Here is an 18,682-nt window from a genome sequence, read left to right as displayed (position 1 = left end):
ACGATTACAAAGACTCGAGACGACCAAAACCATGCACTAACAAATATTAGTAGTGATTAATCATTTTAAATGGGACTTATCAACAATGTATGCGGAAACAAATTATCGATATTCACCCACTTAATTTGGTTAATTATTTGTTAGGTGAGTGTGCAAAATAACCTACTTTAAACAACTCTTGGGTAGTTATTACATGAGTTCTATAATTTTCCAAGAGTTGTGTGGATTAAGATTTGGTAATTCAAGGTTAATCCTTTACTACTCAACTAACATTAATTGATGTTTTATGCATAATACAAAGGTTATGTTTACTAAAGTATCAGGACAATTAACATAGTAATTTAAGGGATTGTCTCATCTTTATAATGAGTTATCTTATAAATATTTATCATAAACCACTTGGTTACATAAAATGACTTTTTAGTGGAGATCATGAAGTTAAAAATATCTCTTTCTTTAATTATCATGGAATAACATGACTTAGAAATAAGGTGTTATTCCCAAATTTAATCACCACAGCAAGCTAATATCACATGGTTACTAATTTATTGTTAAACCAAAGTTAAGAGGAGTTTGAACCAAGATGATACACTTTTATCTTTGATCTTCTATCTAAGAAAATATGTAAAAACCCAAAAATATTGTCTTTTAATTTATATCTTTAATTTCGTTAAATTTACCTACGAATACCAAAACCAATATGATATTCACTTCCGGTTAAAATAAATACAACGATTTAGTAGTAAAATCAAATAGGTGTGTCCGTGGATCGATACTTGGTTCTTACCTATACTTTACTACATATACCATAGGTACACTTGCTTATTTGTGTATGTTTTAGTTAAGTTAATAATCATTTTTATAAAATTAAAACTAGCCATTGTGTGAAACCTTTGAAAAACTAAATACATTTATCATATACCCCCAAATCACATCATGCCTTCGATCCTTCCTCCACACCTAAGTAAACCGTAGGCGTTCTCCTATCATCTAATTTCTTTAAGTGAGAAGATATTACCCAAGAATATTGATGTGCTAAAGGTAGTTATAAAATTATTAACTAAAATTATGCTAATATAGACACTAATTGCTTATTTAATTCTAACATTTCTGTTGGCGCTAATATATATGGTGATTTAGCAACTGGCGCTATTCCTGGTATCACATGAATTCTAAATTCGACTTCACGATTAGGAGGCTGTCCAAGTAAATCTTCTGGAAAGACGTTAGAATATTCTGATACTACTGGAATTTCCTTTAGTTTCTTTCCTTTGGTGCTAATGATTACATAAATTATATATACTATGTCTTGCTTCCTTAGATAGTTTGCCGCTTTCATTACTGATATAACCTTTGTAGGTCTAGAAATTTTATCTTCTGGTATTGTAATAATCTCTCATGTTGGCATACGAACCTCAACAACAATACTATTACACATGATTTGAGCATGATTGGCTGCTAACCATTCCATTCCAAATATAACATCGAATCCAGCTAGATTCATTGGACGTAAATTTGCATTAAACTTATGACCTATCAAGTCTATATTTTCTCCTTGAAGTACTTCACGAATATGACTGAAATTCACGTTGGCCATTTCTACCGTGCAGACTTGATTAAGTTTGGTTTAGGGAATGACAAAAATTTGTGTTTATAAAACATTGATTTGCTCCGGAATCAAACAACACTTTAACCTAAATGTTATTAACAAGAAACGTACCCGCAATGACGTCTTGAATCATTGCTGCTTTATGTGAAGTAAGCTGAAAAGCTCGTGCATTCTTCTTGGGTCCATATGCATTTTTTGCTTTATTATCATGCACCTTTATCAGTTTTGGACATTCTGGACGGATGTGACCAGGTTCTTCGCAGTTGTCGCAAACACGGTTTCTTTCCTTCAACATTCTTCATTAGTGTGACCAACCATTTTGCAATAATTGCAGTACTTAGTTTTCTTAAAAGCACATCTTCTTGAGTGCCTCTTTCTGCAGATCTTGCAGAAAGGCTGAGAATAAGATTGACCTGCACTTTTTTTTCAAAATTCTTGGGAAATCTTCTGGGCCAAATCCTTCCTTTTATTCTCTTCATGTGTTCGGATGTGTCCGTCTGTCATGGTATTGGCTAGCTCAATTGTCTCTTTAATAGTTTGAGGTCTAGCCGACTATACCAAATCACATATTTCACTTACTAATCCCCAAATATAACGAGAAATTAGTACTGATTCTGGCGAAGCCAAAGCCGGTACCATTCTAGCATATTCTAAGAATTTTGTCGTATACTCACGGAATTTCACACCTTCCATCTTGTGGTTTAAGAACATAGTAGAAATCCATTCTCTTTCATGAGGAGGACAAAATTTCATTTCTACTATTTCTTTGAACTCTTCCCAGGTCATTGTATAAACTATGTTACTTCCTTTTGCTTGGAGAACTGTATTCCACCATTCTATGCTTCATTAATAAAGAGATAATGCGTATATTATTTTTATCTTTTTTAGCACATTTCCAGAAGAAGAAAAAATATGATGAGCGATTAATATGTTCAATTGTTATAGGATTGATATTGACAAAGAAGGCGAAGAAATACGTGAAAGAATAAATCTTTTGAAAAAACATCTCTTTCGTAGTAGGGGGATCTTCACACAGGTCCCGAAAAAGTTTGTTCGGTTACATTTCATCATTATAGTTTAAATAAATCACTTTAATTGTACATTTGTACTCCAACTAAAACTAAATCCAAATAATATGATGTTTGACCTTGGTATTTCATGTTTGGCCAAGCCGCTAAAGGGGAACCAAGAAAACTAATTACGTCACCAAAATCGGTTACCTATTTTGGTTTTAAAATGCCTACTATTAATGCCTACATAACACCCACCAAGTTTCTTGAGGGTGGTATCATATTTCTTTAGTGCGTGCTAACCCGACTACCCGATGTTGATTTATTTGAGTGAGTCCAAAGTTAATTACGTTATTTCTTGTGTGTTCCAATGTCAAGGTTTTCTTAATTATGGTATTTCTGAATCATTATTCATTCTTTTAGAAAGATAATATCTCTAATAATATAATAATATATTTTCCCGTATATATAAGTTATGTTCACATAAACTAATTAAGCTTAATTTTGTAAAGTTATTTTGAATTATAATTTTGTAAAACTAATTAAGTTTAATTTATCAAATTTCTATTCTAATTATTATTTAACATGTTTATCAATAACTTAATGTGGGTGCACGCTCTCTTGGTTGCATTTATGCCTCGTTGCCTTTTAAGCGACTTAGGCTTGTTTTGGAGCCTAATAATCGAATAGCTTATTGGGATTTCATTCTGAACACATTTAGATCTCGGTTATCTCACTCTTTTCAAATTGATGATGGAGACTTTACCGACATACCTTTTCTCCTTTGACAATGCTCCAGCTATGATTATTGATCAACATGAGGACATTCGAACTAAATTCTTTTGGGGTGGTAACTCGGAGGGTAACAATATCTGTTGGGTGAGTTGGAGTAAGATAACTTCTCTAATCGAAGCGGGTGGGATTGGGGTTACCCCTCTCGTGGAGTTAATATCTCATGTTAAACGAAATGGTGTTGATGATTTAAAATAGAGCAAAACATGCTTTGGAGAGAAAAGTTATTCTTGCTATTCACGACTCGAGTCGGCAATGGCCCATTTTACCTCACACAAAGAGTTCAAGGGGATCTGGAAAAATATTTCTAAATTAGAAAGCCCACTTGCCATTTCCAATCTGAACTTGTCTAATTTAATAACTGGTAAGATTGGAAATGCTTGCAAACGTTGGGGTTCGTCTCAACTGCTAAAAGACCAATATCCTAATCATCTTTTTAATGAAAAATGTTATTCAAAAGGGGGGGTTGTGTTGCATCTTGTTGCTTGCTTACAGGCCACTTTATTGTAATTTTTATGAGTTTAGCAATATAAAATGAGTTTCAAGGGGGTGGGGGAAAGAAGATCTCAGAATAAAACCGATCCTTAGTGTTATGTTGGGTCTATTCGGTTGTGGGCTCAGAAATCAAAAATGGAATTTAAACATGGTTGAAACTGATGAGTTTGATTACTTCTATCAATGATTGGTGTTGGCATGAAGACCCCTCATGCAAGTTCTCTGTTTCCCTAGAAGAAGGTGTTGTTTTACGCTCGTCGTTATAATTATTAATCTCATTAAATTTTAAACCGTTGACTGGTCAGCACTGGAACCCAACAGTGGTATCAAAGCCTTAGTTACAACATATGAGTCGAATCTCCTACATCACAAACATCAAGGTTATTGAATTTTTGATCTAGATAAAATTTTAGGGCAACATTGGTTTGGTCAAAATTTTGTTTATTTTATTTAACCAAAAGGATTGCCTGATTTTTATTTTTATTGAATATGTAAATGTGGTCCGACCTTGTGCGTTTGGTTGATTGTTTTCTGGTTTTGGCCATATGGATTGTTCAAAGTTGTATTTACTATATGAGATTGATATTCAAATTAACAATAATGTATTTTATCTTTCTAAATGTATCAAATCTGGCATCAATGATGTGTTTCTATGGCATTGCCGACTTGGTGACATAAGCAAGGCACGAGTTAAAGGACAACAATCCGAAGGGATTCTTGAATCCATAGGACCAGACTCTTTTGATGACAGTTAGTCTTGTTAAGCTGGAAAAATCGCCAAGGACTCCTTCAGTCATAAATGTGAACGAGCAAAGTATCTGTTAGGACTCATACGTACTGATGTTTGTGGCATTTTAAGAACTATGTCTAGAAATCATGAAAAATACTTCGTTTCCTTTATTGACGATTACAGTCGATATGCTTATGTGTATTTTATGAGACACAAGCATGAAACTTTTGAGAAGTTCAAAGAGTTTAAAAACAAAGTAGAGACTATCTCAGCTCAGAGTTCATCAATTATCTAAAAGAGTGTTGAATTGTAACATAGCTCACTCCACCCGGGACACCCCAACATAAGGGCGTGAGCGAGAGGAGAAATCGAACCTTGCTAAACATGGTCCAATTGATGAACTAAATAACTAACTTGCCTCACTCCTTTTAAAGCTTTGCCCTTATGACCGCTTCCTGCATTGGAGCTTTGCCCTTATGACCGTCTCCTACATTGTCAATCTTGCTAAAAATGGTCCGATCGATGATGTGTAGAACAAACTTGTAAGGACCCGGTCCCGGGTGCCCTACTTTAGCATTGGATTTACTCATAAACATAGTTCTAAATATCATAGTGAATTAAAACTTTTGCGGAAACATTAAATTTCAACCATACATTACATAATCATTCAAATCCTTCCATAACAATCAAACTCTTGTCTTTAAACATAATATAAAAGTCATATAAAAACATCATAACATTCGTCTCAAGATGCCAGCCTTTTCAGTCTAATGCACAGTGTCTTCATTCAAGCTAGCTGTCTTAGCCTATTTACATGCGTGCATACAAAAATTCAGCAACGCTGAGTGAGTTCTAGTTAATCAGGCAGCATACATTACATTCACATACTACATACTTAACTTGCTTTACTTTTTTTTTTGTACGTACACAAGTACATACCATCATTCTTTCTTTCATAATTTTATTCTTTCTTACTTTCATACCTTCATATTTTATCTTACTTTTGCATATATACTTATTCATTTTAAAGAGTCTTTCACCCTATAACCTTACATATATTATTAGGGTATGTCACCTTCCTTTCACATATATTATTAGGGTCCGCAACCCACCTCTCACATATATTATTAGGGTCTGCCACCCTCCTCTCACAAATATTATTAGGGTCTGCTACCCTCCTTTCATATATGATATTATCAGGGTTTGCCACCCACCTTTCTAAAATATTATTAGGGTCTGCCACCCTCATAACCATAAAACAATACATACATTTCTTTATATATAGATATATACCCTACCATACACACTCTTAACTTTTTCTATATCAATCACATATCATTAATAAAACATTCACATATCATACATGTGTAAAACAGACATGCTTTCCAAATAGTTTTTAAGTTATTTTGTGCTTAAACATTAACGAATATAACTTTTTATTGCATGGAATAATATTTTATTGTTTATTGTAGGTCCCATGGTTGAAGAGAGTGAAAAAACGAGTTTCAGGAAGAAGAGATCAACATAAACGGGATTCGGATGAAGCAGGCATGCGTGTTGGAAGATAAACGAGTCAGAAGTCAAAAAAATGACCAACAAGGGTCTGGCTGCGCTACGCGACCAGGTCAACCCCTCTACTTGTACATGGAGGCGTCCCACCTGGTCCCCATGTTGTCCAAATCCTCTAGCTACAACTATTTTTTCCTATTATGGGCTTGTGGTCTTGTGTGGACCTAGTTTGGCTTGTTAATCAAGTTTAAGTAATCTATTCAAACCCTATAAACCCTATGAATGAAATTATTATTGATCCATCCCCGAAGAGGGCCTTTGAGCCGAAAAACTGGAGAGGAGAACCTGTCGGATCGGAGTTTCATCAACTGGTTGTCGGTTTTGCTTATTTTAACGTTTGTGAGTTCGTTTTTGAGTTTTAGACTTTGAAACAAGTTCCAATCAGTTTGTAATGGATACTTTGAGCTTAATTATGATTATTATCTACTGTTCGTTCATTATGATTGGCTAAACTTTCTTGAACCACCTAAGTTTGATGTTTAACGGTTATTTTAACTAGTTAGGGTGCTTAACAAGTGGTTGATTGTTTTTCTATTGTAAAGTTCATATTTTGTGATATTATTCCATGTATACTTGCTGCCCTAGATGTATTTTTAGGTTGCAAGTGCCCCGTTTGGTTGATTATTGCATGAATTAGTTTCGTGTAGGCGTTAATTGCATGTTTCGGTTAATGCTTTGTGTGTTGACTGATTGTGGTAGGCATACCATTAGGTTTTATGTTTCTTAATTCATTCAAATCAGTAGGTTAACCACCTTTGAGGTGGACCAAGACCTTAGGTGTCAGCTTATCTTGCTAGTTAGTTGATCGGGTTAGTCGTTGCGAAACCACGTGCGGTTTTCCCATTGTCGGCTAGGTTAAGTTTGTAAGTTGAGTTATTTTGTCCTTACTATTGAATTACCCCTCTTCTCCTAGGTTTGTAATAGCTCAAGCCTTAGTGAGATCTGTAACTTAGACATGGACCAAATGATGATTTATTAGGGTACGTAAATTAACAACCATGAATTAAAAGCTATCTTGACATTGTTAGGGTTTTCTTGTAAAACTGACCATAGGGACCCAGTTTCTTTAACCTCACCTATGTTAGCCCATCTTAAGAATCATGTCTTCAACCATATGTTAGCACCAGTGTCATCTTACGATCGTTAAATCATCTCACCTAGGTTGTTCGTTTTCTTAATATTGCTAGTTCCGTTAAGTTTCATCGTTAGTTAAGTTAAATTAGTTTTAATTAAATAAGAGAAATAGATATATTATTTAGGAAGGAGTTAGATTAGGGTTAATTATCTCAGAAGTTCTCACGTGTCTTTGTGTTCGACATCTGGACTTCCATTAGATTGTGCTACTACGCGACCAGTGCACTTGCCGTTTGTGTGAAGCTTAGTTAGGATTGTCTGGTTTTATAAATTTAAGTTTTAGTGTTGAATTCTGAGAATTAGTTATTAATATTTATATATAGCTTTTCGCGCATCAAGTTTTTGGTGTCGTTGTCGGGGACACGGTTTGAGGCTGATATACATCTATTTATACATCTCGAATCCCGTGTAAAGTGTTGTTTATTTAATGTTTTGAGTTTGGTTTAGTTCATGTTTCGTTTATCTTTTATTAATTTAAGTTCTTGAGTCAAGTATTTCATATTTATCATGTTTTGAATCGTTTGGTGTCTTTCATGTTAAGCTTTAATTCTTTCTATCATTTTATGCGAAGTTATGTTCGTTTTGTTCGTTAATGATTACATGATTATTCCACTTAGTGTTTTGATTTGTTTTCATGTAGATGGTGGCTTGTGAGTCAAGGAAAAGAAGGCCTAGAAGGTTCCAATCGTTACTTGGAGTTCAAGGAAGAAGATTTATCAAGATTTTACAAGATATATAATAAAATAAAATAAAAAAAAGGAAAAATCCCTCCTGGAGGACGCCGCCGCGTGCGACCGGGGGAGGCCATTCCCATGGCGGGGCGCCTAGGGCTTCCTATTCACAAGTTTTTGCAAGTCCAAGCCCATTATGCCCTATATATATACACCTTTATACTCTAGCCGAAAAGAAGGACAAGTGCAGCCGATTTCAAGAACCCTTATTCGGGTTGACCCGAATAACCCGAAGTATGATACATCGATGTATGTATCCTAATTTTTATAGGGTAGTTTAGCGGTGAAGTAACATAGTGACCATATGGTATTATTGTTCGGCTATTCTCAATACTCCAATTAATATTTGGATCTATCACATTGGATCCTAATGTATTAATTACCATAAAGCATGTTGAGAATGTATCTTCAATTCAAAAACTTAAATAGTATAGTATTTAAACCAATATGTATTGGGCATGTTTCCTCAATCTATACAAGTATTGATCCACATGCTACAACACTCCATCCCGTCTAATGCATGCTTGTATGATAAATTTCAGGTTTTGCTAAATATTATAATTCATTATTGAATCTGGTTGTATATTACAGTTTTATAACGGCTTAGAATATGGTTTTTTTATATTGTTAAAGGTGGATAAATTTTTTTAATTTGTTAAACCAGAATCCCGACCCGAATTCACCCAACCCGTTTAACCCGAAACCCGAACAAACCGAACTTATTTGGTTCGGTTATTGGGTCAATTTATATTGAGCTCAAACCTGAACAACCCGACCCGAACAAACCGAAACCCGAATAAATAACCCGAAGAACAGCCATATCGCGTACATTCTAAATAAATACCTATGGCATCTAGATGGTCCTAAAGTTCTATTAGTAGCTGAGTCAAATAACGAACCTACTAACTACAAATATGTTGTCTTAGATCCGGAATATGAGAAATGGCAAGAATCCATGAACGTAGAGAGGCAATCTATGCATGAAAATCAAGTCTGGAACTTGGTTGAGCTACCCCCCCACCCCCGAAGGTCAGGCAGTATAGAGCAAATGGATTTTCAAAAGAAAAACCGATATGCATGGAAATGTACAGACCTATAAAGCAAGGCTAGTCGCGAAAGGTTTTACTCATACTCACATAATTGACTTTGATGAAACCTTCTCGCTCGTTGCTATGACTAAGTCAATAAGGATATTACTTCCCATAGCCGTGTATTATGAATATGAGATACAACAAATGGATGTCAAAACCCGCTTTTCTTAATGGACACCTTTGTTCATCCTGAAGGTTTTGTAAATCCCAAATATCCTAACAGAGTGTACAAACTGAATAACTCAATTTGTGGACTTAAACAAGCATCTCGCAACTGGAATCTTCATTTTGATGAGAAAATCAAAGAGTTTGGTTTTATCAAAAAGAGAAAATGAGCCTTGTGTTTACAGAAAAGTTAGTGGGAGAACTATATAATTCCTCATCCTGTATGTGGATGATATACTGATATTTGGAAACAACATTCCTATGCTTAAGGAAGTTAAGCACCGGTTGTGATCTTGTTTCGCAATGAAAGATCTTGGTGAAGCTGCATATATTCTGGGAATTAAGATCAACCGAGATAAGTCTAACCGGCTTCCAGGGCTAAGTCAAGGTACACACATAGACAAGGTAATGGCACGCTTCTCTATGGATAACTCCAAGAAAGAAGTTGTTCCTATTGCTAAAGGAATTATGTTGAACAAATCGCAATCTTCGTCAACGGACATTGAAATGAAGCACATGCAAGAAATTGCATATGTTTCAGGGATTGGTTCTATCATGTACGCTTTGTTATGAACTATACCTGACGTCTCGTACGCTTTAAGCATGTCTAGTCGTTTACAGCAAAATCCTCGCATTGCCCATTGGAGAACACTAAAGAACATTCTAAGGTACCTGAAAAGGACCAAGGACATGTTCTTAGTGTTTGGAGGAGCGGAAGAAGAGCTCACTGTAAGGTGTTACACAAATGATAGCTTCCAGCCTGACTGAGATTATTTTCGCTCACAATCATCATTCGTATTCCCTCTCAATGGAGTAGCTAAATGTTGGAAAAGCTCCGAGCATAGTGTGGTGGCAGACTCTATCACCGAATCTTAATACATAGCTGCATTAGATGATGCTAAGGAAGCTACTTGGATGAAGATTCTCACTGACCTCGATGTGGTTCCGAGTATTCATAAACCAATCGAGGTGTTCTGTGATAACACAGGTGCTATTGCTCAAGACAAAGAGCCCATATCTCATCACAGAGCCAAGCATATTCTAAGGAAGTTCCACTTTATACGAGAAATACTGGATTGAGGAGACATCATATAGGCAAATTAGACACATATCAAAACCTAGTAGACCTGTTCACTAAGCCGATGACTCAAGACAAGCATGATCAACATTGAGATGCTATCGGTCTTAGATTAGCTAGTTATTTGTTTTGATTAAGTTTTTGGATGTATGGACATTTAAAAAGTTATACTTTTGAGTTCATCTTTAATTTAATGTTTAAATGCAAACGTTGAATATTATAATTGTGTTCAATTTTAATATTGTATTCTAAATAAATCGTAGTTGGTCAGACTCGTGGGAACGATTCTAAATTAAGACTATTCTGACTTTAGACTCAAGGAGTTGACATCCCTACTCAAAGACCTCATTATGAATGACGTTGGATGTAACTCGCATTAAATCATCTTCATGGATCTTAGTCATAAGATGTTTTGATATGGGTATACTCATTTAGTATCCTTAGACCTAAGATACATATTAGAACTTTCGTTTACTAAAGGCTATTCTTTGATCAGTGTCAACTGCTGTCGCTTAACTACCAGCTATAAAGGTATTGATTAGGAATATTTTGAAGTTCAATGGGAGTTATATGTAATCAAGATGGGATTCCATAATCTTACATGATATGTAACAGTTAGATGTAGTCGCACCCTAGTTGATTCAAACTAGTGAAGTGTGAGGCCTCACCTAAACTTACTGTGTGTTTGATTGGACTACTTTGATTCTATATCGTGAACAATAATGATTAAACACCATATGAGATTGAATCTGATCCATGTCTCATTGTTCAATTGATGTCTTATACAGAAATGATAGATGACAACGATTACCATAAGTTCATTATCTTGCAATAAATCTATTCCAAGATGTTTTGGTTAATATCTTTAAAGTGTCATAACTTGTTGGGGGGGGGGGATGTGTAGCTAGAGCACCGCTGGCTGTCATCGTTAAGGAGCTTAATCGAAAGCCATCCAAGTGGGAGACTATTGTAAATAATGCACCGGTTCGAGTAAGTTAACACGAGCTACCAAGCTATGACCCGTTTGAGTTACACATTGGGTAACGAGCATGAAATCCGCTAAAATTAGTTAATTAACCGGTATTTACGTATAATTAACGAGTATTATTGTTTATATTAAATATAAACATTAGTTATGTTATAAAGTTTGTTTACTAATTAAATACACTTGTAACGGGATTTTACCAAGTGTCTGGGTTAATCAAAATATAGGGCACGGAAGTTGGTTATAAAGGATAATGTTATGATTAATAAAGAAATATAATGATAATCTCAACTCTCATGGTTGCCGCTGCCAAATCCATTGCCACAGGCAACCTCCATTACATGTCAACGGGCACCATCGCACGACGTCGTCCTCTGCTGTTGCCGTTGATCTGTTGTCGCCGCTCACGCGCAAAAATCACTCGTTTCGTCACCTAGCACTGCTTGTTAGCCCTCGATGACTCAACCGAGTATTCATCAACCGAGGTAAAATTAAATATTGTCAGTTCAGATTCTTATTTAATTTGGTTGTTTCGTTTTGTACTCGTATTATTTGTAACCGGATCCTGTGAGGTTCCAAAAGGTGTTGGTTACTCGTTTATTTATTATGTTGCGTTCATGATAATTTTAATGAGATTAATAATTATGAAACTATAATTAAAATAGGGTTTAAATGTTAAACCAACAGAACGACTCATTTGAATGATTGGAACAATTGAGTGCCAAATAAGGTAGCATTTTCATGTGGAAAGCAAAGACGAATAAATAGGAAACTATGGAGGCTCTTTTGATCCGTTTTAGTCAGGTTGATTCATTGTCTTGCGGTTCATATGATGAATGTCTAGAAAATTCGGAGTCACCTTCTCACCACGTGTTATACACTTTTCAAATTGGTTAGGAGTATGATAGGTGCTTAGTGTAGGATTCTCCCGATGTGCACTTTTCTATTCAAGATCTTCTAAGGCTACACTAATTGGCTCCGATTGTAAGACCAAGAGAAAGGTGTTGCATGATATATTTTAACGGCTTGGTGGTGTATATGGAAGGTCAAAAATGATGCTTTCTTTCGCGGGAGAAAAAATTGGTGCACAAGGTGATGAAGAATACTAAAATGTTAGGTTCTTTGGATATGGGTAATCGTTTAACTTTATATCGTGGAGTGATTGGTGTAACTTTGTTTTTTAAGTTTGTTGTTTTTCAGACCTCTTAACGTCTTGTATGTTGTTTTAATGAAAGTTGTTTGAAAAAAAAAAGAAATATGAGATAATATTTGTCGATAATTTATACCCACAAATCTCATTAGAAAACAAATTACATAAACCGTATATATCTACCGACGGAACATGTGGCTATAGTTATTAAACAATATATCTACCGACGGAACATGTGGCTATAGTTATTAAACAATATCTCACAACTTACCGACAGTGAACCAACGTATTATTTAATGTAACCAACTTTCCAACCATATATATTTATGGCAGCATAATTCACACCACGCACTTGCATATATCCTTAAGAAAAAGGAAAAAAAGAAAATCAGTTTTAATGTTTTTGTAGATATAGTTGCTTATTTTTAATTTAGCACAGAAAGTTGAAATCTTTTCCGTTTCCAAAAACGATGAACCATGAAGGAGGTGACAACACCGTTGAGTCCGCACCGCCGAAGGTAACTTGCAGTGGCGAAGTTTGGACATACACGTCTAGGGGACCGGACTCAATATGTATAAAAAAATTCCTAGACAAGAGGGGGGCGGACTCAAAATTTCGGTCGGAAACAGGTGAATTTATACCATGGATAAATTTACATTACCAAGCAAAAAACCGAGGGGGCTGGGCTCAAAAATTTCGGTCGACAACGAGTAAATTTACTATATGTATAAAAAAATTCGACCAAAAAATGATAACATTACACTACCGAGCGAAAAAACGGAGAGGGCCAGGGCCACCCTGGCCCAACTAAAGCTACGCCAATGGTAAATCGTCGGAGAATAATCTTGTTGGCGTTACCTGTCAACTAGCAAACATTTTTCACACCCAGGGTTTTAAAAATAATAATCATACATGCTGAATTATACGACCCTCTTAATTATTCAAACTATCTTCACTTCACCTTCAAGCCAATTGATGAATCCTATACCGGACCGTAATGAATCCTAATATCCTATACCGGTCATATATTCTTTGGTTAAAAGGTTTGTTTGTTTTCGATACATTTACACAGGCTCATCGCAATACGCGGGTCACAACTAGTTTTAAACTAACAAGTAAATTAATTTAAATTAAATTTATCTCTAATGGATCAATTTTAGTGCATAAGTATTAAGCAGGTTTACTCATGTTAATAGGAACCTGTAACTTAAAGTAACTTACAACTAGTTTATATGTCCGCGTTTATTGCACTAGTTTAGTGTTTCACGATTTAGTTATCCAAAAGATCAAAGGGTGGAACAAAAGCTAAAGAACCTTAAAGGCAATGGCTAAGCCAGTAATTTTTTTTAACGGGCTTGGGATTTTTCAGTGCTTGAAAATTTTCCAACATCAAAGTTTTCAGCCCCGACGGGTTGGATTAGATCTAGAAGGGTCAGATAAATAATATGTAATATCACTATCATAAAAAAGTACATTGTCAACAACTCAACATTAAATAAATACAAACTCGTTTTAAATAATAAAAAGCAGTTATTACATATTATAATTGTTCCCTACACGCTTTCATGTTTTGAGAACAATTTATAACATCTTCAATCGTGACTTTTAGAAGAACTCATTGTCAATCTAATAAATGTGCAATTAGCATCATTTATACAATTATTACCCATATAATTACGCAAATATGTCTTCATACAATGTTGTTAGATTGAAGCATTCGTTGTGGGTTGATTGTTATTAAAGTCTGATGGGTGATCAAGTAACCGATCGGTCATTGGTTTTGTTTTTTTAGGTATTGTATTTAAGTATGTTAATTGGATTTAGTTTTATTGGGGTTTATTTATTATCGATATATGAGTTACTTTTTATTGGCTTATTTGTAATATTGGTTTAAAATTTCTATAGTTTCTTATATTATAATAAAATTAATTATTATAAAAAAATATTTTTTGTAGTTCTCTTTTAAAGATTTTTATATTATATTTTTTAACTAAACTTTTAATAACTAATGGGCTCAAATATATATATATATATATATATATATATATATATATTTAAAATGACTGTTGATTCGTTTGTTCAAAAAGAATGAGTTCGTTCGTTAATTCAATATTATAAACTTTATATAAAACCAAAAAAACTATGGATTCGGGTGAACCCTGTGACTATAGTGTACCTCCGCCACTAAACTAGATGATCTGCTCGGTTTACTCTGACGGGCAGTGTTTTCGGACAATAAGGATGATTGGTGTTGGCTTGAAGATCTTGCTTGTAGCTCAAATGTCTCATTTTTGATAACTTGGATCAATTGGGTGCCAAAGAGGGGCAAACATTTTTGTGTGGAAAGATGGATAGATTGGCAACTATGGAGCCTCTTTTGAACGGTATAAATCAGGTTAATGCGGCGTCTTGTGGTTTTTGTGACGAAAGTCAGAAAATTAAGGGTCACCTTCTTACCTCGTGTTATGTTGCAAATTCGGTTTGGAGTATGTGCTTGACATTTTACAATATGATTTTCAACGGAATGTTTATGATAAACAACCATCAACGAGTCATTGTTTTGAACAATGACTTTTCTTTTGTGTTTAGGCCATTACATTCTCCATTTTGGAGAGCCCCGTTGCCTTACTCTGGCAAGGCTATGTTCTCTTAAACAGGTCCACGTTGGCTTCATAGTTTGGCTTGAGCGTTCCCCGTACCGTTGGCTGAACGAGTCATTTTTTTATAACAATGACTTTTCTTTTGCATTTAGGCCACCGCACTCTCCATTTTGAAGAGCCCCGTTGCCTTAATCTGGCAAGACTATGTTCTCTTAACCAGGTTCACATTGGCTTCAGAGTTTGGCTTAAGTTACCGTTGGCTGCCACTTGATAGTCGTTATGTCGCCATAAGAGCAGAATTCTCTGGCGTAACACCCAAGTGGGCTTAGGATCCAAACTAACATCTCAAGACCTAGCTTAAATCCTTTATTACCAATATTCATCCAAATTAGTGATACAAATGAAGATTGAACTTGAATATTCACTAAAAAAACTCAAGTCTTCTTATCACTAGACCACAAGTGACGATAACTACCAATGAGTCATGATTCTTCAAATTCTACTACCTTCCAAGTTCCAACATTATGCTTGTATATTTTGACTAAACTTCTACTTTTCTTCCCCTAAATATTTTATGCTTATATACAAATTATTTCATCTTTGAGGTGGGGCTAATATATGCGTGGTCATTCTTTTTTCATAGTCTATATCTTTTTTCAATGATCAATGGGCAAGTGTGTGACAATAAATATGTATTTGCTTTTCATTTAACACAATAAATATGTATTTGCTTTTCATTTAACACGGAAACTTGCACTCTTTACAGTTTTCAAACATGAAGAACCAAGAAGGAGGTGACACTACGGTTAAGTCAACGCCGCCGGGGGCGGAAACTCGTCGGAGAATAATCATGTTGGCACTACCTGTCCAAGGTCATCTCAGTCCCATGCTACAGCTAGCAAACATTTTTCACACCCAAGGTTTTAAAATAATAATCATACATTCTGAATTATACAACCCTCCCAACTATTCAAACTATCCTCACTTCACCTTCAAGCCAATTGTTGATGGGTTTTCCGATATCCAAAAGCACATGCCAGAGAAACCAGACCCGAGCTTTTACATCACGTACTTTAACGAAAACTCGGCAGATTCATTTAAGGAGTGTCTAGCTGGGTTGTTGGCTGAACCTGATGAGCCACCAGTGGCTTGTTTAATCACCGATGCCGAATACTACATCGCGCAGGAGATAGCTGACTCCCTGAAGGTCCCTCGACTAGTGACATGGGTGTGCAACATTGTTTCCGTTCTTGTTATCGTGATTTATCATTTTTCTATGAAAAAGGTTACTTCAACCTCACAAGCAAAGGTACTACAATATGCTTCATCAAATTTACGTTATAATTTATGCTTATAATAACTATAAGAGCATTCCCAGCTCATTCCCTACCGTATATTCATATATATCATATAATAACACTAAAAATCATGCATTTTCTCTTTCCTGTTTAATTAAATCATACATTTTATACCTTTATCATTATATTTTCTCACTTCTACTCACAACCACTTTAAAAAATATTAAAAAATTATACGGTATGTACAATGAATCCTCAAATTTAACTTTTCCACATAACATTTTCTCTCCCCTCTACTCACAATCACTTATAGCCATACCACATAATTTACAAATCTCCCTCACATTATTTTAGGGAACGGATTGAGAATGCTCTAACTAGCACTATCATATATATACATGTATATCATGCTAGCAGATTCAGAATATGAAGAGTCAGTTCCAGAATATCCGCTTTTGAAAGTCAAAGATGTCATAAAGACCGCAAGCAACCCAAATGGTATGGGGAAATATCTAACCAAAGTGATGAAGCAAGTCAAGGCATCGACAGGAATCATTTGGAATTCCTTCATAGAACCCGAAGAGGCTATATTACAAACCCTTAGCCACGATTTTCCTATTCCAAGGTTCACATTAGGCCCACTTCAAAAGTATTTGCCTTCTTCGACCTCAAGCATCATTTTTGAACACGATCAAACCTTTTTCTCATGGCTTGATGCTCAGGCCACCAAATCTGTGTTATACGTAAGTTTTGGGACCCTTGCAAAAATAACAGCGTTAGAATTTCAAGAAGTGGCTTATGGGTTGGCAAACACGGGTTTTCCTTTCTTGTGGGTGGTCCGACCAGATGTGGTTGAGGGTTCTGAATGGCTCGAGTCGTTGCCTGAGAAGTTCCTAGAACAAATCGGTGGTAGGGGACGTATAGTGAAATGGTGCCCTCAAAAAGAAGTGCTAGCACATGAGGCGATAGGGTGTTTTTGGACTCATAGTGGATGGAATTCCACACTGGAGAGCGTATGCGAAGGAGTTCCTATGATTTGTTCACCTTGTGATGTCGGGCAACCAATAATCGCGAGATACGTGAGTGATGTCTGGAAAATTGGCATTCTGTTGGAAGACGGTTTGATAGGGAGAACATCCAGAGAGTTGTTAAAAGAGTAATGCTGGATAAAGAAGGTGAAGAAATACGTGAAAGAATAAATCTTTTAAAAAAGGCGGTCAACATCTCTTTCAAAGAAGGGGATCTTCACACCAGTCTGTAAAAAATTTGATCGATTACATTTCATCATTTTAACTTCAATAAATCACTTTAATTGTACTCGAACCTGAAATAAATCAAAATAATATGGTGTTTCATCTTTGTATTTCATGTTTGAAGCTTCATATATGATATTTGTAACACCATTGCCTGACTATATAAGCTTGACCCGTCTCTTATAAAAATATCAAACTCAATCAATAAGTTCTTAAATCGTTATAATATACTAAATGGTTTACAATATAAATTTTGTGAAATTTATCACATTTAATTAAATGTCTATTTATAAATAAACTCTCAATCAGTCTCGTCCATGAAAACATTGATTCAAACTTACGTAACTTAAACATCTTTTTTATGTCCTTTCTGAAACAACTAAATATATAAAATTCCGAGTGGCAAGCGCTAGAGGGGAACAGAAGACGAAATAGCATCACTAAAAGTGGGTTTTTAACCTGTCAAAGAGACCTATTCTAGTTTTAAAACGCCTACTATAGAGTACCATAAAGAAAGAGTAATCTGCAATATCAACAAAGACAAACTCTCATTTATGAGATCTAGTAGCGAAGATCATATCATTAGAAAAACCGTATTATAATATGACAGTATTATAAACACACAAAAGAGAAATTACACGGTATATGTTTTACAAGAACACTAGTCGTCACAATAATGACTAGATTAAATCGGTCCATCTACGCTTTTCGTGTCGTCAAATGTGCCTTAACTTTCTGTTTCAATTATTTTACCGGTGACAAGACAAATAGGTTCAATATGCTTGTTAGCTCTCGTAGATGTTGAATGGTGTACCCTTTAGGAACCTGTATCCATACAAATGTTGTTTATGCGAGGAAACAAAGAGGTTGGGTCCTTGTACTATTTTTTGTGATAAAATGCCAAGCCCAAATATTAGTATGCGAATATTTGTTAAATGCTTTTACTATAAAGTTTATTGGCCCAATAGAACGAACAGAACGTTATTGATTG

The 18,682-nt window shown here is 35.2% G+C and overlaps 1 pseudogene across 1 annotated transcript; it reads left to right on the top strand.

Moving 5' to 3' along the window:
* Positions 1-15,858: 15,858 nt before the first annotated feature.
* On the top strand, positions 15,859-17,872 carry LOC143599615 (UDP-glycosyltransferase 76G1-like; annotated as a pseudogene). The gene is made up of 2 exons (XR_013147325.1): positions 15,859-16,449; positions 16,856-17,872. The product of XR_013147325.1 is annotated as a UDP-glycosyltransferase 76G1-like (transcript).
* The last annotated feature ends 810 nt before the right edge of the window (positions 17,873-18,682 follow it).

Source organism: Bidens hawaiensis, unplaced genomic scaffold (genome assembly GCF_021521415.1).
Source record: "Bidens hawaiensis isolate Kalapana, Puna unplaced genomic scaffold, B.hawaiensis_p1.1 tig00052429_1, whole genome shotgun sequence".
NCBI classification, from domain to species: domain Eukaryota; kingdom Viridiplantae; phylum Streptophyta; class Magnoliopsida; order Asterales; family Asteraceae; genus Bidens; species Bidens hawaiensis.
The sequence above is the reverse complement of the archived record's forward strand: the minus strand, read 5'-3'. Positions and strand labels throughout refer to the sequence as shown.